A 27,676-nucleotide genomic window follows, 5' to 3' on the forward strand; every position below is an offset into this window, starting at 1 on the left:
TCAGCAACTTAGGCTTATTAAATAGGCTTATTCAGCAACTTAGGCTTATTAAATAGGCTTATTTCAGCAACTTAGGCTTATTAAATAGGCTCATTCAGCAACTTAGGCTTATTAAATAGGCTTATTTCAGCAACTTAGACTTATTAAATAGGCCTATTATATAGGCTTATTAAATAGGCTTATTTCAGCAACTTAGACTTATTTAATAGGCCTATTAAATAGGCTTATTAAATAGGCTTATTAAATAGGCTTATTTCAGCAACTTAGGCTTATTAAACAGGCTTATTAAATAGGCTTATTTCGGCAACTTAGGCTTATTAAATAGGCTTATTTCAGCAACTTAGACTTATTAAATAGCCTTATTTCAGCAACTTACACTTATTAAATAGGCTTATTTCAGCAACTTAGGCTTATTAAATAGCCTAATTAAGTAGGCTTATTTCAGCAACTTGGGCTTATTAAATAGGCTTATTTCAGCAACTTACGCTGATTAAAAACGCTTATTTCAGCAACTTAGACTTATTAAATAGCCTTATTTCAGCAACTTAGACTTATTAAATAGGCTTATTTCAGCAACTTATTCTTATTAAATATACTTATTTCAGCAACTTAGGCTTATTAAATAGGCTTATTTCAGCAACTTAGGCTTATTAAATAGCGTTATTTCAGCAACTTAGACTTATTAAATAGGCTTATTTCAGTAACTTAGGCTTATTAAATAGGCTTATTCAGCAACTTAGGCTTATCAAATAAGCTTATTAAATAGGCTTATTTCAGCAACTTAGGCTTATTAAATAGGCATATTCAGCAACTTAGGCTTATTAAATAGGCTCATTCAATACTTATTAAATAGGCTTATTAAACAGGCTTATTAAATAGACTCATTAAATAGGCTCAATAAATAGGCTTATTAAATAGGCTTATTAATTCGGCTTATTAAATAGGTTTATTAAATAGACTTATTAAATAGGCTTATTAAATAGGCTCAATAAATAGGCTCATTAAATAGGCTCAATAAATAGGCTTATTAAATAGGCTCAATAAATAGATTTATTAAATAGGCTCATTAAATACTTATTAAATAGGCTTATTAAATAGACTTATTAAATAGACTTATTAAATAGGCTTATTAAATAGGCTTATTAAAAATGCTTATTAAATAGGCTTATTAAATAGGCTCATTAAATACTTATTAAATAGGTTTATTAAATAGGCGTATTAAATAGGCTTATTAAATAGGCTTATTAAATAGGCTTATTAAATAGACTTATTAAATAGCCTCATTAAATAGGCTTATTTTAGCAACTTAGGCTTATTAAATAGGCTTATTTCAGCAACTTAGGCTTATTAAATAGCGTTATTTCAGCAACTTAGACTTATTAAATAGGCTTATTCAGCAACTTAGGCTTATTAAACAGCCTTATTAAATAGGCTTATTTCAGCAACTTAGGCTTATTAAATAGGCTTATTTCAGCAACTTAGACTTATTAAATAGGCCTATTAAATAGGCTTATTAAATAGACTTATTAAATAGGCTCATTAAATACTTATTAAGTAGGCTTATTAACTAGACTTATTAAATAGACTTATTAAATAGGCTTATTAAATAGACTTATTAAATAGGCTTATTTCAGCAACTTAGGCTTATTAAATAAGCTTATTTCAGCAACTTATGCTTATTAAATAGCCTTATTAAACAGGTTTATTTCAGCAACTTAGGCTTATTAAATAGCATTTTTAAATAGGTTTATTCAGCAACTTAGGCTTATTAAATAGGCTTATTCAGCAACTTAGGCTTATTAAATAAGCTTATTTCAGGAACTTAGGCTTATTAAATAGGCTCATTCAGAAACTTAGGCTTATTAAATAGGCTTATTTCAGCAACTTAGACTTATTAAATAGGCCTATTAAATAGGCTTATTAAATAGGCTTATTTCAGCAACTTAGGCTCATTAAATAGCCTTATTAAATAGGCTTATTAAATAGACTTATTAAATAGGCTCATTAAATACTTATTAAATAGGCTTATTCAGCAACTTAGGCTTATTAAATAAGCTTATTTCAGCAACTTAGGCTTATTAAATAGGCTCATTCAGAAACTTAGGCTTATTAAATAGGCTTATTTCAGCAACTTAGACTTATTAAATAGGCCTATTAAATAGGCTTATTAAATAGGCGTATTTCAGCAACTTAGGCTCATTAAATAGCCTTATTAAATAGGCTTATTAAATAGACTTATTAAATAGGCTCATTAAATACTTATTAAATAGGCTTATTAAATAGGCTTATTAAATAGACTTATTAAATAGGCTCAATAAATAGGCTTATTAAATAGGCTTATTAAATAGGCTCAATAAATAGGCTTATTAAATAGGCTTATTAAATAGGCTTATTAAATAGACTTATTAAATAGACTTATTAAATACGCTTATTAAATAGACTTATTAAATAGGCTTATTAAAAGGCTTATTAAATAGACTTATTAAATAGGCTCATTAAATACGTATTAAATATGTTTATTAAATAGGCGTATTAAATAGGCTTATTAAATAGGCTTATAAAATAGGCTTATTAAATAGGCTTATTAAATAGACTCATTAAATAGGCTAATTTTAGCAACTTAGGCTTATTAAATAGGTTTATTTCAGCAACTTAGACTTATTAAATAGCCTCATTGAATAGGCTTATTTTAGCAACTTAGGCTTATTAAATAGGTTTATTTCAGCAACTTATGCTTATTAAATAGCCTTATTAAACAGGTTTATTTCAGCAACTTAGGCTTATTAAATAGCATTTTTAAATAGGTTTATTCAGCAACTTAGGCTTATTAAATAGGCTTATTCAGCAACTTAGGCTTATTAAATAAGCTTATTTCAGGAACTTAGGCTTATTAAATAGGCTCATTCAGAAACTTAGGCTTATTAAATAGGCTTATTTCAGCAACTTAGACTTATTAAATATGCCTATTAAATATGCTTATTAAATAGGCTTATTTCAGCAACTTAGGCTCATTAAATAGCCTTATTAAATAGGCTTATTAAATAGACTTATTAAATAGGCTCATTAAATACTTATTAAATAGGCTTATTAAATAGGCTTATTAAATAGACTTATTAAATAGGCTCAATAAATAGGCTTATTAAATAGGCTTATTAAATAGGCTCAATAAATAGGCTTATTAAATAGACTTATTAAATAGGCTTATTAAATAGACTTATTAAATAGGCTTATTAAATAGGCTCAATAAATAGGCTTATTAAATAGGCTCAATAAATAGGCTTATAAAATAGGCTCAATAAATAGGCTTATTAAATAGGCTCAATAAATAGGCTTATTAAATAGGCTCATTAAATACTTATTAAATAGGCTTATTAAATAGACTTATTAAATAGACTTATTAAATAGACTTATTAAATACGCTTATTAAATAGACTTATTAAATAGGCTTATTAAAAGGCTTATTAAATAGACTTATTAAATAGGCTCATTAAATACGTATTAAATATGTTTATTAAATATGTTTATTAAATAGGCGTATTAAATAGGCTTATTAAATAGGCTTATTAAATAGACGTATTAAATAGGCTCAATAAATAGGCTTATTAAATAGGCTTATTAAATAGGCTCAATAAATAGGCTTATTAAATAGGCTTATTAAATAGGCTTATTAAATAGGCCTATTAAATAGGCTTATTAAATAGGCTTATTTCAGCAACTTAGACTTATTAAATAGGCCTATTAAATAGGCTTATTAAATAGACTTATTAAATAGGCTCAATAAATAGGCTTATTAAATAGGCTTATAAAATAGGCTCAATAAATAGGCTTATTAAATAGGCTTATTAAATAGGCTTATTAAATAGACGTATTAAATAGGCTTATTAAATAGGCTCAATAAATAGGCTTATTAAATAGGCTCAATAAATAGGCTTATTAAATAGGCTCATTAAATAGACTTATTAAATAGGCCTATTAAAAAGGCTTATTAAATAGACTTATTAAATAGGCTCATTAAATACTTATTAAATATGTTTATTAAATAGGCATATTAAATAGGCTTATTAAATAGGCTTAATAAATAGGCTTATTAAATAGCCTCATTAAATACTTATTAAATAGGCTTATTAAATAGGCTTATTAAATAGACTTATTTCAGCAACTTAGGCTTATTAAATAGCCTTATTGAATAGGCTTATTTCAGCAACTTAGACTTATTAAATAGGTTTATTCAGCAACTTAGGCTTATTAAATAGGCTTATTCAGCAACTTAGGCTTATTAAATAAGCTTATTTCAGCAACTTAGGCTTATTAAATAGGCTCATTCAGAAACTTAGGCTTATTAAATAGGCTTATTTCAGCAACTTAGACTTATTAAATAGGCCTATTAAATAGGCTTATTAAATAGGCTTATTTCAGCAACTTAGGCTCATTAAATAGCCTTATTAAATAGGCTTATTAAATAGACTTATTAAATAGGCTCATTAAATACTTATTAAATAGGCTTATTAAATAGGCTTATTAAATAGACTTATTAAATAGGCTCAATAAATAGGCTTATTAAATAGGCTTATTAAATAGGCTCAATAAATAGGCTTATTAAATAGGCTTATTAAATAGGCTTATTAAATAGACTTATTAAATAGGCTTATTCAATAGGCTCAATAAATAGGCTTATTAAATAGGCTCAATAAATAGGCTTATAAAATGGGCTCAATAAATAGGCTTATTAAATAGGCTCAATAAATAGGCATATTAAATAGGCTCATTAAATACTTATTAAATAGGCTTATTAAATAGACTTATTAAATAGACTTATTAAATACGCTTATTAAATAGACTTATTAAATAGGCTTATTAAAAGGCTTATTAAATAGACTTATTAAATAGGCTAATTAAATACGTATTAAATATGTTTTTTAAATAGGCGTATTAAATAGGCTTATTAAATAGGCTTATTAAATAGGCTTATTAAATAGACTCATTAAATAGGCTAATTTTAGCAACTTAGGCTTATTAAATAGGTTTATTTCAGCAACTTAGACTTATTAAATAGCCTCATTGAATAGGCTTATTTTAGCAACTTAGGCTTATTAAATAGGTTTATTTCAGCAACTTAGACTTATTAAATAGCCTTATTAAATAGGCTTATTTCAACAACTTAGGCTTATTAAATAAGCTTATTTCAGCAACTTATGCTTATTAAATAGCCTTATTAAACAGGTTTATTTCAGCAACTTAGGCTTATTAAATAGCATTTTTAAATAGGTTTATTCAGCAACTTAGGCTTATTAAATAGGCTTATTCAGCAACTTAGGCTTATTAAATAAGCTTATTTCAGGAACTTAGGCTTATTAAATAGGCTCATTCAGAAACTTAGGCTTATTAAATAGGCTTATTTCAGCAACTTAGACTTATTAAATAGGCCTATTAAATATGCTTATTAAATAGGCTTATTTCAGCAACTTAGGCTCATTAAATAGCCTTATTAAATAGGCTTATTAAATAGGCTTATTAAATAGACTTATTAAATAGGCTCAATAAATAGGCTTATTAAATAGGCTTATTAAATAGGCTCAATAAATAGGCTTATTAAATAGGCTTATTAAATAGGAGTATTAAATAGACTTATTAAATAGGCTTATTAAATAGGCTCAATAAATAGGCTTATTAAATAGGCTCAATAAATAGGCTTATAAAATAGGCTCAATAAATAGGCTTATTAAATAGGCTCAATAAATAGGCTTATTAAATAGGCTCATTAAATACTTATTAAATAGGCTTATTAAATAGACTTATTAAATAGACTTATTAAATACGCTTATTAAATAGACTTATTAAATAGGCTTATTAAAAGGCTTATTAAATAGACTTATTAAATAGGCTCATTAAATACGTATTAAATATGTTTATTAAATAGGCGTATTAAATAGGCTTATTAAATAGGCTTATTAAATAGGCTTATTAAATAGGCTTATTAAATAGACTCATTAAATAGGCTAATTTTAGCAACTTAGGCTTATTAAATAGGTTCATTTCAGCAACTTAGACTTATTAAATAGCCTCATTGAATAGGCTTATTTTAGCAACTTAGGCTTATTAAATAGGTTTATTTCAGCAACTTAGACTTATTAAATAGCCTTATTAAATAGGCTTATTTCAGCAACTTAGGCTTATTAAATAAGCTTATTTCAGCAACGTATGCTTATTAAATAGCCTTATTAAACAGGTTTATTTCAGCAACTTAGGCTTATTAAATAGCATTTTTAAATAGGTTTATTTCAGCAACTTAGACTTATTAAATAGGCCTATTAAATAGGCTTATTAAATAGGCTTATTTCAGCAACTTAGGCTCATTAAATAGCCTTATTTCAGCAACTTAGACTTATTAAATAGGCTTATTCAGCAACTTAGGCTTATTAAATAGCCTTATTAAATAGGCTTATTTCAGCAACTTAGACTTATTAAATAGGTTTATTCAGCAACTTAGGCTTATTAAATAGGCTTATTCAGCAATTTAGGCTTATTAAATAGGCTTATTTCAGCAACGTAGGCTTATTAAATAGGCTCATTCAGCAACTTAGGCTTATTAAATAGGCTATTTTCAGCAACTTAGACTTATTAAACAGGCCTATTAAATAGGCTTATTAAATAGGCTTATTAAATAGGCTTATTTCAGCAACTTAGGCTTATTAAATAGGCTTATTAAATGGGCTTATTTCAGCAACTTACGCTTATTAAATAGGCTTATTTCAGCAACTTAGACTTATTAAATAGCCTTTTTTCAGCAACTTACGCTTATTAAATAGGCTTATTTCATCACCTTAGGCTTAATAAATAGCCTAATTAAGTAGGCTTATTTCAGCAACTTGAGCTTATTAAATAGGCTTATTTCAGCAACTTATGCTGATTAAAAAGGCTTATTTCAGCAACTTAGACTTATTAAATAGCCTTATTTCAGCAACTTAGACTCATTAAATAGGCTTATTTCAGCAACTTATGCTTATTAAAAATACTTATTTCAGCAACTTAGGCTTATTAAATAGGCTTATTTCAGCAACTTAGACTTATTAAATAGCCTTATTTCAGCAACTTAGGCTTATTAAATAGGCTTATTTCAGCAACTTAGGCTTATTAAATAGCCTTATTTCAGCAACTTATACTTCTTAAATAGGCTTATTTCAGCAACTTAGGCTTATTAAATAGGCTTATTCAGCAACTTAGGCTTATTAAATAGGCTTATTTCAGCAACTTAGGCTTATTAAATAGGCTCATTCAGAAACTTAGGCTTATTAAATAGGCTTATTTCAGCAACTTAGACTTATTAAATAGGCCTGTTAAATAGGCTTATTAAATAGGTTTATTTCAGCAACTTAGACTTATTAAATAGGCCTATTAAATAGGCTTATTAAATAGACTTATTAAATAGGCACATTAAATACTTATTAAATAGGCTTATTAAATAGGCTTATTAAATAGGCTTATTTCAGCAACTTAGGCTTATTAAATAGGCTTATTAAATGGGCTTATTTCAGCAACTTAGGCTTATTAAATAGGCTTATTTCAGCAACTTAGACTTATTAAATAGCCTTATTTCAGCAACTTACGCTTACTAAATAGGCTTATTTCAGCAACTTAGGCTTATTAAATAGCATAATTAAGTAGGCTTATTTCAGCAACTTGAGCTTATTAAATAGGCTTATTTCAGCAACTTATGCTGATTAAAAAGGCTTATTTCAGCAACTTAGACTTATTAAATAGCCTTATTTCAGCAACTTAGACTCATTAAATAGGCTTATTTCAGCAACTTATGCTTATTAAAAATACTTATTTCAGCAACTTAGGCTTATTAAATAGGCTTATTTCAGCAACTTAGACTTATTAAATAGCCTTACTTCAGCAACTTAGGCTTATTAAATAGGCTTATTTCAGCAACTTAGGCTTATTAAATAGCCTTATTTCAGCAACTTAGACTTATTAAATAGGCTTATTTCAGCAACTTAGGCTTATTAAATAGGCTTATTCAGCAACTTAGGCTTATTAAATAGGCTTATTTCAGCAACTTAGGCTTATTAAATAGGCTCATTCAGAAACTTAGGCTTATTACATAGGCTTATTTCAGCAACTTAGACTTATTAAATAGGCCTGTTAAATAGGCTTATTAAATAGGTTTATTTCAGCAACTTAGACTTATTAAATAGGCCTATTAAATAGGCTTATTAAATAGACTTATTAAATAGGCACATTAAATACTTATTAAATAGGCTTATTAAATAGGCGTATTAAATAGGCTTATTAAATAGACTTATTAAATAGGCTCAATAAATAGGCTTATTAAATAGGCTTATTAAATAGGCTTATTAAATAGACTTATTAAATAGGCTTATTAAATAGGCTCAATAAATAGGCTTATTAAATAGGCTCAATAAATAGGCTTATTAAATAGGCTCAATAAATAGGCATATTAAATAGGCTCATTAAATACTTATTAAATAGACTTATTAAATAGACTTATTAAATAGGCTTATTAAATAGGCTTATTAAATAGGCTTATTAAATAGGCTTATTAAATAGACTTATTAAATAGCCTCATTGAATAGGCTTATTTTAGCAACTTAGGCTTATTAAATAGGTTTATTTCAGCAACTTAGACTTATTAAATAGCCTTATTAAATAGGCTTATTTCAGCAACTTAGGCTTATTAAATAAGCTTATTTCAGCAACTTATGCTTATTAAATAGCCTTATTAAACAGGTTTATTTCAGCAACTTAGGCTTATTAAATAGCATTTTTAAATAGGTTTATTCAGCAACTTAGGCTTATTAAATAGGCTTATTCAGCAACTTAGGCTTATTAAATAAGCTTATTTCAGCAACTTAGGCTTATTAAATAGGCTCATTCAGAAACTTAGGCTTATTAAATAGGCTTATTTCAGCAACTTAGACTTATTAAATAGGCCTATCAAATAGGCTTATTAAATAGGCTTATTTCAGCAACTTAGGCTCATTAAATAGCCTTATTAAATAGGCTTATTAAATACACTTATTAAATAGGCTCATTAAATACTTATTAAATAGGCGTATTAAATAGGCTTATTAAATAGACTTATTAAATAGGCTCAATAAATAGGCTTATTAAATAGGCTTATTAAATAGGCTCAATAAATAGGCTTATTAAATAGGCTTATTAAATAGGCTTATTAAATAGACTTATTAAATAGGCTTATTAAATAGGCTCAATAAATAGGCTTATTAAATAGGCTCAATAAATAGGCTGATAAAATAGGCTCAATAAATAGGTTTATTAAATAGGCTCAATAAATAGGCTTATTAAATAGGCTCATTAAATACTTATTAAATAGGCTTATTAAATAGACTTATTAAATAGACTTATTAAATACGCTTATTAAATAGACTTATTAAATAGGCTTATTAAAAGGCTTATTAAATAGACTTATTAAATAGGCTCATTAAATACGTATTAAATATGTTTATTAAATAGGCGTAGTAAATAGGCTTATTAAATAGGCTTATTAAATAGGCTTTTTAAATAGGCTTATTAAATAGACTCATTAAATAGGCTAATTTTAGCAACATAGGCTTATTAAATAGGTTCATTTCAGCAACTTAGACTTATTAAATAGCCTCATTGAATAGGCTTATTTTAGCAACTTAGGCTTATTAAATAGGTTTATTTCAGCAACTTAGACTTATTAAATAGCCTTATTAAATAGGCTTATTTCAGCAACTTAGGCTTATTAAATAAGCTTATTTCAGCAACGTATGCTTATTAAATAGCCTTATTAAACAGGTTTATTTCAGCAACTTAGGCTTATTAAATAGCATTTTTAAATAGGTTTATTTCAGCAACTTAGACTTATTAAATATACCTTTTTAAATAGGCTTATTTCAGCAACTTAAACTTATTAAATAGCCTTATTTCAGCAACTTAGGCTCATTAAATAGCCTTATTTCAGCAACTTAGACTTATTAAATAGGCTTATTCAGCAACTTAGGCTTATTAAATAGCCTTATTAAATAGGCTTATTTCAGCAACTTAGACTTATTAAATAGGTTTATTCAGCAACTTAGGCTTATTAAATAGGCTTATTCAGCAATTTAGGCTTATTAAATAGGCTTATTTCAGCAACGTAGGCTTATTAAATAGGCTCATTCAGCAACTTAGGCTTATTAAATAGGCTATTTTCAGCAACTTAGACTTATTAAACAGGCCTATTAAATAGGCTTATTAAATAGGCTTATTAAATAGGCTTATTTCAGCAACTTAGGCTTATTAAATAGGCTTATTAAATGGGCTTATTTCAGCAACTTACGCTTATTAAATAGGCTTATTTCAGCAACTTAGACTTATTAAATAGCCTTATTTCAGCAACTTACGCTTATTAAATAGGCTTATTTCATCAACTTAGGCTTATTAAATAGCCTAATTAAGTAGGCTTATTTCAGCAACTTGAGCTTATTAAATAGGCTTATTTCAGCAACTTATGCTGATTAAAAAGGCTTATTTCAGCAACTTAGACTTATTAAATAGCCTTATTTCAGCAACTTAGACTCATTAAATAGGCTTATTTCAGCAACTTATGCTTATTAAAAATACTTATTTCAGCAACTTAGGCTTATTAAATAGGCTTATTTCAGCAACTTAGACTTATTAAATAGCCTTATTTCAGCAACTTAGGCTTATTAAATAGGCTTATTTCAGCAACTTAGGCTTATTAAATAGCCTTATTTCAGCAACTTATACTTCTTAAATAGGCTTATTTCAGCAACTTAGGCTTATTAAATAGGCTTATTCAGCAACTTAGGCTTATTAAATAGGCTTATTTCAGCAACTTAGGCTTATTAAATAGGCTCATTCAGAAACTTAGGCTTATTAAATAGGCTTATTTCAGCAACTTAGACTTATTAAATAGGCCTGTTAAATAGGCTTATTAAATAGGTTTATTTCAGCAACTTAGACTTATTAAATAGGCCTATTAAATAGGCTTATTAAATAGACTTATTAAATAGGCACATTAAATACTTATTAAATAGGCTTATTAAATAGGCTTATTAAATAGGCTTATTTCAGCAACTTAGGCTTATTAAATAGGCTTATTAAATGGGCTTATTTCAGCAACTTAGGCTTATTAAATAGGCTTATTTCAGCAACTTAGACTTATTAAATAGCCTTATTTCAGCAACTTACGCTTACTAAATAGGCTTATTTCAGCAACTTAGGCTTATTAAATAGCATAATTAAGTAGGCATATTTCAGCAACTTGAGCTTATTAAATAGGCTTATTTCAGCAACTTATGCTGATTAAAAAGGCTTATTTCAGCAACTTAGACTTATTAAATAACCTTATTTCAGCAACTTAGACTCATTAAATAGGCTTATTTCAGCAACTTATGCTTATTAAAAATACTTATTTCAGCAACTTAGGCTTATTAAATAGGCTTATTTCAGCAACTTAGACTTATTAAATAGCCTTACTTCAGCAACTTAGGCTTATTAAATAGGCTTATTTCAGCAACTTAGGCTTATTAAATAGCCTTATTTCAGCAACTTAGACTTATTAAATAGGCTTATTTCAGCAACTTAGGCTTATTAAATAGGCTTATTCAGCAACTTAGGCTTATTAAATAGGCTTATTTCAGCAACTTAGGCTTATTAAATAGGCTCATTCAGAAACTTAGGCTTATTACATAGGCTTATTTCAGCAACTTAGACTTATTAAATAGGCCTGTTAAATAGGCTTATTAAATAGGTTTATTTCAGCAACTTAGACTTATTAAATAGGCCTATTAAATAGGCTTATTAAATAGACTTATTAAATAGGCACATTAAATACTTATTAAATAGGCTTATTAAATAGGCGTATTAAATAGGCTTATTAAATAGACTTATTAAATAGGCTCAATAAATAGGCTTATTAAATAGGCTTATTAAATAGGCTTATTAAATAGACTTATTAAATAGGCTTATTAAATAGGCTCAATAAATAGGCTTATTAAATAGGCTCAATAAATAGGCTTATTAAATAGGCTCAATAAATAGGCATATTAAATAGGCTCATTAAATACTTATTAAATAGACTTATTAAATAGACTTATTAAATAGGCTTATTAAATAGGCGTATTAAATAGGCTTATTAAATAGGCTTATTAAATAGACGTATTAAATAGCCTCATTGAATAGGCTTATTTTAGCAACTTAGGCTTATTAAATAGGTTTATTTCAGCAACTTAGACTTATTAAATAGCCTTATTAAATAGGCTTATTTCAGCAACTTAGGCTTATTAAATAAGCTTATTTCAGCAACTTATGCTTATTAAATAGCCTTATTAAACAGGTTTATTTCAGCAACTTAGGCTTATTAAATAGCATTTTTAAATAGGTTTATTCAGCAACTTAGGCTTATTAAATAGGCTTATTCAGCAACTTAGGCTTATTAAATAAGCTTATTTCAGCAACTTAGGCTTATTAAATAGGCTCATTCAGAAACTTAGGCTTATTAAATAGGCTTATTTCAGCAACTTAGACTTATTAAATAGGCCTATCAAATAGGCTTATTAAATAGGCTTATTTCAGCAACTTAGGCTCATTAAATAGCCTTATTAAATAGGCTTATTAAATACACTTATTAAATAGGCTCATTAAATACTTATTAAATAGGCTTATTAAATAGGCTTATTAAATAGACTTATTAAATAGGCTCAATAAATAGGCTTATTAAATAGGCTTATTAAATAGGCTCAATAAATAGGCTTATTAAATAGGCTTATTAAATAGGCTTATTAAATAGACTTATTAAATAGGCTTATTAAATAGGCTCAATAAATAGGCTTATTAAATAGGCTCAATAAATAGGCTGATAAAATAGGCTCAATAAATAGGTTTATTAAATAGGCTCAATAAATAGGCTTATTAAATAGGCTCATTAAATACTTATTAAATAGGCTTATTAAATAGACTTATTAAATAGACTTATTAAATACGCTTATTAAATAGACTTATTAAATAGGCTTATTAAAAGGCTTATTAAATAGACTTATTAAATAGGCTCATTAAATACGTATTAAATATGTTTATTAAATAGGCGTAGTAAATAGGCTTATTAAATAGGCTTATTAAATAGGCTTTTTAAATAGGCTTATTAAATAGACTCATTAAATAGGCTAATTTTAGCAACATAGGCTTATTAAATAGGTTCATTTCAGCAACTTAGACTTATTAAATAGCCTCATTGAATAGGCTTATTTTAGCAACTTAGGCTTATTAAATAGGTTTATTTCAGCAACTTAGACTTATTAAATAGCCTTATTAAATAGGCTTATTTCAGCAACTTAGGCTTATTAAATAAGCTTATTTCAGCAACGTATGCTTATTAAATAGCCTTATTAAACAGGTTTATTTCAGCAACTTAGGCTTATTAAATAGCATTTTTAAATAGGTTTATTTCAGCAACTTAGACTTATTAAATATACCTTTTTAAATAGGCTTATTTCAGCAACTTAAACTTATTAAATAGCCTTATTTCAGCAACTTAGGCTCATTAAATAGCCTTATTTCAGCAACTTAGACTTATTAAATAGGCTTATTCAGCAACTTAGGCTTATTAAATAGCCTTATTAAATAGGCTTATTTCAGCAACTTAGACTTATTAAATAGGTTTATTCAGCAACTTAGGCTTATTAAATAGGCTTATTCAGCAATTTAGGCTTATTAAATAGGCTTATTTCAGCAACGTAGGCTTATTAAATAGGCTCATTCAGCAACTTAGGCTTATTAAATAGGCTATTTTCAGCAACTTAGACTTATTAAACAGGCCTATTAAATAGGCTTATTAAATAGGCTTATTAAATAGGCTTATTTCAGCAACTTAGGCTTATTAAATAGGCTTATTAAATGGGCTTATTTCAGCAACTTGAGCTTATTAAATAGGCTTATTTCAGCAACTTAGACCTATTAAATAGCCTTATTTCAGCAACTTACGCTTATTAAATAGGCTTATTTCATCAACTTAGGCTTATTAAATAGCCTAATTAAGTAGGCTTATTTCAGCAACTTGAGCTTATTAAATAGGCTTATTTCAGCAACTTATGCTGATTAAAAAGGCTTATTTCAGCAACTTAGACTTATTAAATAGCCTTATTTCAGCAACTTAGACTCATTAAATAGGCTTATTTCAGCAACTTATGCTTATTAAAAATACTTATTTCAGCAACTTAGGCTTATTAAATAGGCTTATTTCAGCAACTTAGACTTATTAAATAGCCTTATTTCAGCAACTTAGGCTTATTAAATAGGCTTATTTCAGCAACTTAGGCTTATTAAATAGCCTTATTTCAGCAACTTATACTTCTTAAATAGGCTTATTTCAGCAACTTAGGCTTATTAAATAGGCTTATTCAGCAACTTAGGCTTATTAAATAGGCTTATTTCAGCAACTTAGGCTTATTAAATAGGCTCATTCAGAAACTTAGGCTTATTAAATAGGCTTATTTCAGCAACTTAGACTTATTAAATAGGCCTGTTAAATAGGCTTATTAAATAGGTTTATTTCAGCAACTTAGACTTATTAAATAGGCCTATTAAATAGGCTTATTAAATAGACTTATTAAATAGGCACATTAAATACTTATTAAATAGGCTTATTAAATAGGCTTATTAAATAGGCTTATTTCAGCAACTTAGGCTTATTAAATAGGCTTATTAAATGGGCTTATTTCAGCAACTTAGGCTTATTAAATAGGCTTATTTCAGCAACTTAGACTTATTAAATAGCCTTATTTCAGCAACTTACGCTTACTAAATAGGCTTATTTCAGCAACTTAGGCTTATTAAATAGCATAATTAAGTAGGCTTATTTCAGCAACTTGAGCTTATTAAATAGGCTTATTTCAGCAACTTATGCTGATTAAAAAGGCTTATTTCAGCAACTTAGACTTATTAAATAGCCTTATTTCAGCAACTTAGACTCATTAAATAGGCTTATTTCAGCAACTTATGCTTATTAAAAATACTTATTTCAGCAACTTAGGCTTATTAAATAGGCTTATTTCAGCAACTTAGACTTATTAAATAGCCTTACTTCAGCAACTTAGGCTTATTAAATAGGCTTATTTCAGCAACTTAGGCTTATTAAATAGCCTTATTTCAGCAACTTAGACTTATTAAATAGGCTTATTTCAGCAACTTAGGCTTATTAAATAGGCTTATTCAGCAACTTAGGCTTATGAAATAGGCTTATTTCAGCAACTTAGGCTTATTAAATAGGCTCATTCAGAAACTTAGGCTTATTACATAGGCTTATTTCAGCAACTTAGACTTATTAAATAGGCCTGTTAAATAGGCTTATTAAATAGGTTTATTTCAGCAACTTAGACTTATTAAATAGGCCTATTAAATAGGCTTATTAAATAGACTTATTAAATAGGCACATTAAATACTTATTAAATAGGCTTATTAAATAGGCGTATTAAATAGGCTTATTAAATAGACTTATTAAATAGGCTCAATAAATAGGCTCAATAAATAGGCTTATTAAATAGGCTTATTAAATAGGCTTATTAAATAGACTTATTAAATAGGCTTATTAAATAGGCTCAATAAATAGGCTTATTAAATAGGCTCAATAAATAGGCTTATTAAATAGGCTCAATAAATAGGCATATTAAATAGGCTCATTAAATACTTATTAAATAGACTTATTAAATAGACTTATTAAATAGGCTTATTAAATAGGCTTATTAAATAGGCTTATTAAATAGGCTTATTAAATAGGCTTATTAAATAGACTTATTAAATAGCCTCATTGAATAGGCTTATTTTAGCAACTTAGGCTTATTAAATAGGTTTATTTCAGCAACTTAGACTTATTAAATAGCCTTATTAAATAGGCTTATTTCAGCAACTTAGGCTTATTAAATAGCCTTATTAAACAGGTTTATTTCAGCAACTTAGGCTTATTAAATAGCATTTTTAAATAGGTTTATTCAGCAACTTAGGCTTATTAAATAGGCTTATTCAGCAACTTAGGCTTATTAAATAAGCTTATTTCAGCAACTTAGGCTTATTAAATAGGCTCATTCGGAAACTTAGGCTTATTAAATAGGCTTATTTCAGCAACTTAGACTTATTAAATAGGCCTATCAAATAGGCTTATTAAATAGGCTTATTTCAGCAACTTAGGCTCATTAAATAGCCTTATTAAATAGGCTTATTAAATACACTTATTAAATAGGCTCATTAAATACTTATTAAATAGGCTTATTAAATAGGCTTATTAAATAGACTTATTAAATAGGCTCAATAAATAGGCTTATTAAATAGGCTTATTAAATAGGCTCAATAAATAGGCTTATTAAAAAGGCTTATTAAATAGGCTTATTAAATAGACTTATTAAATAGGCTTATTAAATAGGCTCAATAAATAGGCTTATTAAATAGGCTCAATAAATAGGCTGATAAAATAGGCTAAAAAATAGGTTTATTAAATAGGCTCAATAAATAGGCTTATTAAATAGGCTCATTAAATACTTATTAAATAGGCTTATTAAATAGACTTATTAAATAGACTTATTAAATACGCTTATTAAATAGACTTATTAAATAGGCTTATTAAAAGGCTTATTAAATAGACTTATTAAATAGGCTCATTAAATACGTATTAAATATGTTTATTAAATAGGCGTAGTAAATAGGCTTATTAAATAGGCTTATTAAATAGGCTTATTAAATAGGCTTATTAAATAGACTCATTAAATAGGCTAATTTTAGCAACTTAGGCTTATTAAATAGGTTCATTTCAGCAACTTAGACTTATTAAATAGCCTCATTGAATAGGCTTATTTTAGCAATTTAGGCTTATTAAATAGGTTTATTTCAGCAACTTAGACTTATTAAATAGCCTTATTAAATAGGCTTATTTCAGCAACTTAGGCTTATTAAATAAGCTTATTTCAGCAACTTATGCTTATTAAATAGCCTTATTAAACAGGTTTATTTCAGCAACTTAGGCTTATTAAATAGCATTTTTAAATAGATTTATTTCAGCAACTTAGACTTATTAAATATACCTTTTTAAATAGGCTTAGTTCAGAAACTTAGGCTTATTAAATAGGCTTATTTCAGCAACTTAGGCTCATTAAATAGCCTTATTAAATAGGCTTATTTCAGCAACTAAGGCTTATTAAATAGGCTTATTTCAGCAACTTAAACTTATTAAATAGCCTTATTTCAGCAACTTAGACTTATTAAATAGGCTTATTCAGCAATTTAGGCTTATTAAATAGCCTTATTAAATAGGCTTATTTCAGCAACTTAGACTTATTAAATAGGTTTATTCAGCAACTTAGGCTTATTAAATAGGCTTATTCAGCAATTTAGGCTTATTAAATAGGCTTATTTCAGCAACGTAGGCTTATTAAATAGGCTCATTCAGCAACTTAGGCTTATTAAATAGGCTATTTTCAGCAACTTAGACTTATTAAATAGGCGTATTAAATAGGCTTATTAAATAGGCTTATTAAATAGGCTTATTTCAGCAACTTAGGCTTATTAAATAGGCTTATTAAATGGGCTTATTTCAGCAACTTAGGCTTATTAAATAGGCTTATTTCAGCAACTTAGACTTATTAAATAGCCTTATTTCAGCAACTTACGCTTATTAAATAGGCTTATTTCAGCAACTTAGGCTTATTAAATAGCCTAATTAAGTAGGCTTATTTCAGCAACTTGAGCTTATTAAATAGGCTTATTTCAGCAACTTATGCTGATTAAAAAGGCTTATTTCAGCAACTTAGACTTATTAAATAGCCTTATTTCAGCAACTTAGACTCATTAAATAGGCTTATTTCAGCAACTTATGCTTATTAAAAATACTTATTTCAGCAACTTAGGCTTATTAAATAGGCTTATTTCAGCAACTTAGACTTATTAAATAGCCTTATTTCAGCAACTTAGGCTTATTAAATAGGCTTATTTCAGCAACTTAGGCTTATTAAATAGCCTTATTTCAGCAACTTAGACTTATTAAATAGGCTTATTTCAGCAACTTAGGCTTATTAAATAGGCTTATTCAGCAACTTAGGCTTATTAAATAGGCTTATTTCAGCAACTTAGGCTTATTAAATAGGCTCATTCAGAAACTTAGGATTATTACATAGGCTTATTTCAGCAACTTAGACTTATTAAATAGGCCTGTTAAATAGGCTTATTAAATAGGTTTATTTCAGCAACTTAGACTTATTAAATAGGCCTATTAAATAGGCTTATTAAATAGACTTATTAAATAGGCACATTAAATACTTATTAAATAGGCTTATTAAATAGGCTTATTAAATAGGCTTATTAAATAGACTTATTAAATAGGCTCAATAAATAGGCTTATTAAATAGGCTTATTAAATAGGCTTATTAAATAGACTTATTAAATAGGCTTATTAAATAGGCTCAATAAATAGGCTTATTAAATAGGCTCAATAAATAGGCTTATTAAATAGGCTCAATAAATAGGCATATTAAATAGGCTCATTAAATACTTATTAAATAGACTTATTAAATAGACTTATTAAATAGGCTTATTAAATAGGCTTATTAAATAGGCTTATTAAATAGGCTTATTAAATAGACTTATTAAATAGCCTCATTAAATAGGCTTATTTTAGCAACTTAGGCTTATTAAATAGGTTTATTTCAGCAACTTAGACTTATTAAATAGGCTTATTCAGCAACTTAGGCTTATTAAATAGTCTTATTAAATAGGCTTATTTCAGCAACTTAGACTTATTAAATAGGTTTATTCAGCAACTTAGGCTTATTAAATAGGCTTATTCAGCAATTTAGGCTTATTAAATAGGCTTATTTCAGCAACATAGGCTTATTAAATAGGCTCATTCAGCAACTTAGGCTTATTAAATAGGCTATTTTCAGCAACTTAGGCTTATTAAATAGGCTTATTAAATAGGCTTATTTCAGCAACTTACGCTTATTAAATAGGCTTATTAAATGGGCTTATTTCAGCAACTTAGGCTTATTAAATAGGCTTATTTCAGCAACTTAGGCTTAATAAATAGCCTAATTAAGTAGGCTTATTTCAGCAACTTGAGCTTATTAAATAGGCTTATTTCAGCAACTTATGCTGATTAAAAAGGCTTATTTCAGCAACTTAGACTTATTAAATAGCCTTATTTCAGCAACTTAGACTCATTAAATAGGCTTATTTCAGCAACTTATGCTTATTAAAAATACTTATTTCAGCAACTTAGGCTTATTAAATAGGCTTATTTCAGCAACTTAGACTTATTAAATAGCCTTATTTCAGCAACTTAGGCTTATTAAATAGGCTTATTTCAGCAACTTAGGCTTATTAAATAGCCTTATTTCAGCAACTTAGACTTATTAAATAGGCTTATTTCAGCAACTTAGGCTTATTAAATAGGCTTATTCAGCAACTTAGGCTTATTAAATAGGCTTATTTCAGCAACTTAGGCTTATTAAATAGGCTCATTCAGAAACTTAGGCTTATTACATAGGCTTATTTCAGCAACTTAGACTTATTAAATAGGCCTGTTAAATAGGCTTATTAAATAGGTTTATTTCAGCAACTTAGACTTATTAAATAGGCCTATTAAATAGGCTTATTAAATAGACTTATTAAATAGGCACATTAAATACTTATTAAATAGGCTTATTAAATAGGCTTATTAAATAGGCTTATTAAATAGGCTTATTAAATAGGCTTATTAAATAGACTTATTAAATAGGCTTATTAAATAGGCTCAATAAATAGGCTTATTAAATAGGCTCAATAAATAGGCTTATTAAATAGGCTCAATAAATAGGCATATTAAATAGGCTCATTAAATACTTATTAAATAGATTTATTAAATAGACTTATTAAATAGGCTTATTAAATAGGCTTATTAAATAGGCTTATTAAATAGGCTTATTAAATAGACGTATTAAATAGCCTCATTGAATAGGCTTATTTTAGCAACTTAGGCTTATTAAATAGGTTTATTTCAGCAACTTAGACTTATTAAATAGCCTTATTAAATAGGCTTATTTCAGCAACTTGGGATTATTAAATAAGCTTATTTCAGCAACTTATGCTTATTAAATAGCCTTATTAAACAGGTTTATTTCAGCAACTTAGGCTTATTAAATAGCATTTTTAAATAGGTTTATTCAGCAACTTAGGCTTATTAAATAGGCTTATTCAGCAACTTAGGCTTATTAAATAAGCTTATTTCAGCAACTTAGGCTTATTAAATAGGCTCATTCAGAAACTTAGGCTTATTAAATAGGCTTATTTCAGCAACTTAGACTTATTAAATAGGCCTATTAAATAGGCTTATTAAATAGGCTTATTTCAGCAACTTAGGCTCATTAAATAGCCTTATTAAATAGGCTTATTAAATACACTTATTAAATAGGCTCATTAAATACTTATTAAATAGGCTTATTAAATAGGCTTATTAAATAGACTTATTAAATAGGCTCAATAAATAGGCTTATTAAATAGGCTTATTAAATAGGCTCAATAAATAGGCTTATTAAATAGGCTTATTAAATAGGCTTATTAAATAGACTTATTAAATAGGCTTATTAAATAGGCTCAATAAATAGGCTTATTAAATAGGCTCAATAAATAGGCTGATAAAATAGGCTCAATAAATAGGTTTATTAAATAGGCTCAATAAATAGGCTTATTAAATAGGCTCATTAAATACTTATTAAATAGGCTTATTAAATAGACTTATTAAATAGACTTATTAAATACGCTTATTAAATAGACTTATTAAATAGGCTTATTAAAAGGCTTATTAAATAGACTTATTAAATAGGCTCATTAAATACGTATTAAATATGTTTATTAAATAGGTGTAGTAAATAGGCTTATTAAATAGGCTTATTAAATAGGCTTATTAAATAGGCTTATTAAATAGACTCATTAAATAGGCTAATTTTAGCAACTTAGGCTTATTAAATAGGTTCATTTCAGCAACTTAGACTTATTAAATAGCCTCATTGAATAGGCTTATTTTAGCAACTTAGGCTTATTAAATAGGTTTATTTCAGCAACTTAGACTTATTAAATAGCCTTATTAAATAGGCTTATTTCAGCAACTTGGGCTTATTAAATAAGCTTATTTCAGCAACTTATTCTTATTAAATAGCCTTATTAAACAGGTTTATTTCAGCAACTTAGGCTTATTAAATAGCATTTTTAAATAGGTTTATTCAGCAACTTAGGCTTATTAAATAGGCTTATTCAGCAACTTAGGCTTATTAAATAAGCTTATTTCAGCAACTTAGGCTTATTAAATAGGCTCATTCAGAAACTTAGGCTTATTAAATAGGCTTATTTCAGCAACTTAGACTTATTAAATAGGCCTATTAAATAGGCTTATTAAATAGGCTTATTTCAGCAACTTAGGCTCATTAAATAGCCTTATTAAATAGGCTTATTAAATACACTTATTAAATAGGCTCATTAAATACTTATTAAATAGGCTTATTAAATAGGCTTATTAAATAGACTTATTAAATAGGCTCAATAAATAGGCTTATTAAATAGGCTTATTAAATAGGCTCAATAAATAGGCTTATTAAATAGGCTTATTAAATAGGCTTATTAAATAGACTTATTAAATAGGCTTATTAAATAGGCTCAATAAATAGGCTTATTAAATAGGCTCAATAAATAGGCTGATAAAATAGGCTCAATAAATAGGTTTTTTAAATAGGCTCAATAAATAGGCTTATTAAATAGGCTCATTAAATACTTATTAAATAGGCTTATTAAATAGACTTATTAAATAGACTTATTAAAAGGCTTATTAAATAGACTTATTAAATAGGCTCATTAAATACGTATTAAATATGTTTATTAAATAGGTGTAGTAAATAGGCTTATTAAATAGGCTTATTAAATAGGCTTATTAAATAGACTCATTAAATAGGCTAATTTTAGCAACTTAGGCTTATTAAATAGGTTCATTTCAGCAACCTAGACTTATTAAATAGCCTCATTGAATAGGCTTATTTTATCAACTTAGGCTTATTAAATAGGTTTATTTCAGCAACTTAGACTTATTAAATAGCCTTATTAAATAGGCTTATTTCAGCAACTTAGGCTTATTAAATAAGCTTATTTCAGCAACTTATGCTTATTAAATAGCCTTATTAAACAGGTTTATTTCAGCAACTTAGGCTTATTAAATAGCATTTTTAAATAGGCTTATTTCAGCAACTTAGGCTTATTAAATAGCCTTATTTCAGCAACTTAGACTTATTAAATAGGCTTATTTCAGCAACTTAGGCTTATTAAATAGGCTTATTCAGCAACTTAGGCTTATTAAATAGGCTTATTTCAGCAACTTAGGCTTATTAAATAGGCTCATTCAGAAACTTAGGCTTATTACATAGGCTTATTTCAGCAACTTAGGCTTATTAAATAGGCTCATTCAGAAACTTAGGCTTATTACATAGGCTTATTTCAGCAACTTAGACTTATTAAATAGGCCTGTTAAATAGGCTTATTAAATAGGTTTATTTCAGCAACTTAGACTTATTAAATAGGCCTATTAAATAGGCTTATTAAATAGACTTATTAAATAGGCACATTAAATACTTATTAAATAGACTTATTAAATAGGCTTATTAAATAGGCTTATTAAATAGGCTTATTAAATAGACTTATTAAATAGCCTCATTGAATAGGCTTATTTTAGCAACTTAGGCTTATTAAATAGGTTTATTTCAGCAACTTAGACTTATTAAATAGCCTTATTAAATAGGCTTATTTCAGCAACTTAGGCTTATTAAATAAGCTTATTTCAGCAACTTATGCTTATTAAATAGCCTTATTAAACAGGTTTATTTCAGCAACTTAGGCTTATTAAATAGCATTTTTAAATAGGTTTATTCAGCAACTTAGGCTTATTAAATAGGCTTATTCAGCAACTTAGGCTTATTAAATAAGCTTATTTCAGCAACTTAGGCTTATTAAATAGGCTCATTCAGAAACTTAGGCTTATTAAATAGGCTTATTTCAGCAACTTAGACTTATTAAATAGGCCTATTAAATAGGCTTATTAAATAGGCTTATTTCAGCAACTTAGGCTCATTAAATAGCCTTATTAAATAGGCTTATTAAATACACTTATTAAATAGGCTCATTAAATACTTATTAAATAGGCTTATTAAATAGGCTTTTTAAATAGACTTATTAAATAGGCTCAATAAATAGGCTTATTAAATAGGCTTATTAAATAGGCTCAATAAATAGGCTTATTAAATAGGCTTATTAAATAGGCTTATTAAATAGACTTATTAAATAGGCTTATTAAATAGGCTCAATAAATAGGCTTATTAAATAGGCTCAATAAATAGGCTGATAAAATAGGCTCAATAAATAGGTTTATTAAATAGGCTCAATAAATAGGCTTATTAAATAGGCTCATTAAATACTTATTAAATAGGCTTTTTAAATAGACTTATTAAATAGACTTATTAAATACGCTTATTAAATAGACTTATTAAATAGGCTTATTAAAAGGCTTATTAAATAGACTTATTAAATAGGCTCATTAAATACGTATTAAATATGTTTATTAAATAGGTGTAGTAAATAGGCTTATTAAATAGGCTTATTAAATAGGCTTATTAAATAGGCTTATTAAATAGACTCATTAAATAGGCTAATTTTAGCAACTTAGGCTTATTAAATAGGTTCATTTCAGCAACTTAGACTTATTAAATAGCCTCATTGAATAGGCTTATTTGAGCAACTTAGGCTTATTAAATAGGTTTATTTCAGCAACTTAGACTTATTAAATAGCCTTATTAAATAGGCTTATTTCAGCAACTTAGGCTTATTAAATAAGCTTATTTCAGCAACTTATGCTTATTAAATAGCCTTATTAAACAGGGTTACTTCAGCAACTTAGGCTTATTAAATAGCATTTTTAAATAGGCTTATTTCAGCAACTTAGGCTTATTAAATAGCCTTATTTCAGCAACTTAGACTTATTAAATAGGCTTATTTCAGCAACTTAGGCTTATTAAATAGGCTTATTCAGCAACTTAGGCTTATTAAATAGGCTTATTTCAGCAACTTAGGCTTATTAAATAGGCTCATTCAGAAACTTAGGCTTATTACATAGGCTTATTTCAGCAACTTAGGCTTATTAAATAGGCTCATTCAGAAACTTAGGCTTATTACATAGGCTTATTTCAGCAACTTAGACTTATTAAATAGGCCTGTTAAATAGGCTTATTAAATAGGTTTATTTCAGCAACTTAGACTTATTAAATAGGCCTATTAAATAGGCTTATTAAATAGACTTATTAAATAGGCACATTAAATACGCTTATTAAATAGACTTATTAAATAGGCTTATTAAAAGGCTTATTAAATAGACTTATTAAATAGGCTCATTAAATACGTATTAAATATGTTTATTAAATAGGTGTAGTAAATAGGCTTATTAAATAGGCTTATTAAATAGGCTTATTAAATAGGCTTATTAAATAGACTCATTAAATAGGCTAATTTTAGCAACTTAGGCTTATTAAATAGGTTCATTTCAGCAACTTAGACTTATTAAATAGCCTCATTGAATAGGCTTATTTTAGCAACTTAGGCTTATTAAATAGGTTTATTTCAGCAACTTAGACTTATTAAATAGCCTTATTAAATAGGCTTATTTCAGCAACTTAGGCTTATTAAATAAGCTTATTTCAGCAACTTATGCTTATTAAATAGCCTTATTAAACAGGTTTATTTCAGCAACTTAGGCTTATTAAATAGCATTTTTAAATAGGCTTATTTCAGCAACTTAGGCTTATTAAATAGCCTTATTTCAGCAACTTAGACTTATTAAATAGGCTTATTTCAGCAACTTAGGCTTATTAAATAGGCTCATTCAGAAACTTAGGCTTATTACATAGGCTTATTTCAGCAACTTAGGCTTATTAAATAGGCTCATTCAGAAACTTAGGCTTATTACATAGGCTTATTTCAGCAACTTAGACTTATTAAATAGGCCTGTTAAATAGGCTTATTAAATAGGTTTATTTCAGCAACTTAGACTTATTAAATAGGCCTATTAAATAGGCTTATTAAATAGACTTATTAAATAGGCTTATTAAATAGGCTTATTAAATAGGCTTATTAAATAGGCTTATTAAATAGACTTATTAAATAGCCTCATTGAATAGGCTTATTTAGCAACTTAGGCTTATTAAATAGGTTTATTTCAGCAACTTAGACTTATTAAATAGCCTTATTAAATAGGCTTATTTCAGCAACTTAGGCTTATTAAATAAGCTTATTTCAGGAACTTATGCTTATTAAATAGCCTTATTAAACAGGTTTATTTCAGCAACTTAGGCTTATTAAATAGCATTTTTAAATAGGTTTATTCAGCAACTTAGGCTTATTAAATAGGCTTATTCAGCAACTTAGGCTTATTAAATAAGCTTATTTCAGCAACTTAGGCTTATTAAATAGGCTCATTCAGAAACTTAGGCTTATTAAATAGGCTTATTTCAGCAACTTAGACTTATTAAATAGGCCTATTAAATAGGCTTATTAAATAGGCTTATTTCAGCAACTTAGGCTCATTAAATAGCCTTATTAAATAGGCTTATTAAATACACTTATTAAATAGGCTCATTAAATACTTATTAAATAGGCTTATTAAATAGGCTTATTAAATAGACTTATTAAATAGGCTCAATAAATAGGCTTATTAAATAGGCTTATTAAATAGGCTCAATAAATAGGCTTATTAAATAGGCTTATTAAATAGGCTTATTAAATAGACTTATTAAATAGGCTTATTAAATAGGCTCAATAAATAGGCTTATTAAATAGGCTCAATAAATAGGCTGATAAAATAGGCTCAATAAATAGGTTTATTAAATAGGCTCAATAAATAGGCTTATTAAATAGGCTCATTAAATACTTATTAAATAGGCTTATTAAATAGACTTATTAAATAGACTTATTAAATACGCTTATTAAATAGACTTATTAAATAGGCTTATTAAAAGGCTTATTAAATAGACTTATTAAATAGGCTCATTAAATACGTATTAAATATGTTTATTAAATAGGTGTAGTAAATAGGCTTATTAAATAGGCTTATTAAATAGGCTTATTAAATAGGCTTATTAAATAGACTCATTAAATAGGCTAATTTTAGCAACTTAGGCTTATTAAATAGGTTCATTTCAGCAACTTAGACTTATTAAATAGCCTCATTGAATAGGCTTATTTTAGCAACTTAGGTTTATTAAATAGGTTTATTTCAGCAACTTAGACTTATTAAATAGCCTTATTAAATAGGCTTATTTCAGCAACTTAGGCTTATTAAATAAGCTTATTTCAGCAACTTATGCTTATTAAATAGCCTTATTAAACAGGTTTATTTCAGCAACTTAGGCTTATTAAATAGCATTTTTAAATAGGCTTATTTCAGCAACTTAGGCTTATTAAATAGCCTTATTTCAGCAACTTAGACTTATTAAATAGGCTTATTTCAGCAACTTAGGCTTATTAAATAGGCTTATTCAGCAACTTAGGCTTATTAAATAGGCTTATTTCAGCAACTTAGGCTTATTAAATAGGCTCATTCAGAAACTTAGGCTTATTACATAGGCTTATTTCAGCAACTTAGACTTATTAAATAGGCCTGTTAAATAGGCTTATTAAATAGGTTTATTTCAGCAACTTAGACTTATTAAATAGGCCTATTAAATAGGCTTATTAAATAGATTTATTAAATAGGCTCATTAAATACTTATTAAATAGGCTTATTAAATAGGCTTATTAAATAGACTTATTAAATAGGCTCAATAAATAGGCTTATTAAATAGGCTTATTAAATAGGCTCAATAAATAGGCTTATTAAATAGGCTTATTAAATAGGCTTATTAAATAGACTTATTAAATAGGCTTATTAAATAGGCTCAATAAATAGGCTTATTAAATAGGCTCAATAAATAGGCTGATAAAATAGGCTCAATAAATAGGTTTATTAAATAGGCTCAATAAATAGGCTTATTAAATAGGCTCATTAAATACTTATTAAATAGGCTTATTAAATAGACTTATTAAATAGACTTATTAAATACGCTTATTAAATAGACTTATTAAATAGGCTTATTAAAAGGCTTATTAAATAGACTTATTAAATAGGCTCATTAAATACGTATTAAATATGTTTATTAAATAGGTGTAGTAAATAGGCTTATTAAATAGGCTTATTAAATAGGCTTATTAAATAGGCTTATTAAGTACTCATTAAATAGGCTAATTTTAGCAACTTAGGCTTATTAAATAGGTTCATTTCAGCAACTTAGACTTATTAAATAGCCTCATTGAATAGGCTTATTTTAGCAACTTAGGCTTATTAAATAGGTTTATTTCAGCAACTTAGACTTATTAAATAGCCTCATTAAATAGGCTTATTTCAGCAACTTAGGCTTATTAAATAAGCTTATTTCAGCAACTTATGCTTATTAAATAGCCTTATTAAACAGGTTTATTTCAGCAACTTAGGCTTATTAAATAGCATTTTTAAATAGGCTTATTTCAGCAACTTAGGCTTATTAAATAGCCTTATTTCAGCAACTTAGACTTATTAAATAGGCTTATT

This window comes from Petromyzon marinus, unplaced genomic scaffold (genome assembly GCF_048934315.1).
Source record: "Petromyzon marinus isolate PM22_M1 ecotype Great Lakes invasive population unplaced genomic scaffold, UKy_Petmar_22M1.pri1.0 PM_G_Scaffold_24, whole genome shotgun sequence".
Lineage (NCBI taxonomy): Eukaryota > Metazoa > Chordata > Hyperoartia > Petromyzontiformes > Petromyzontidae > Petromyzon > Petromyzon marinus.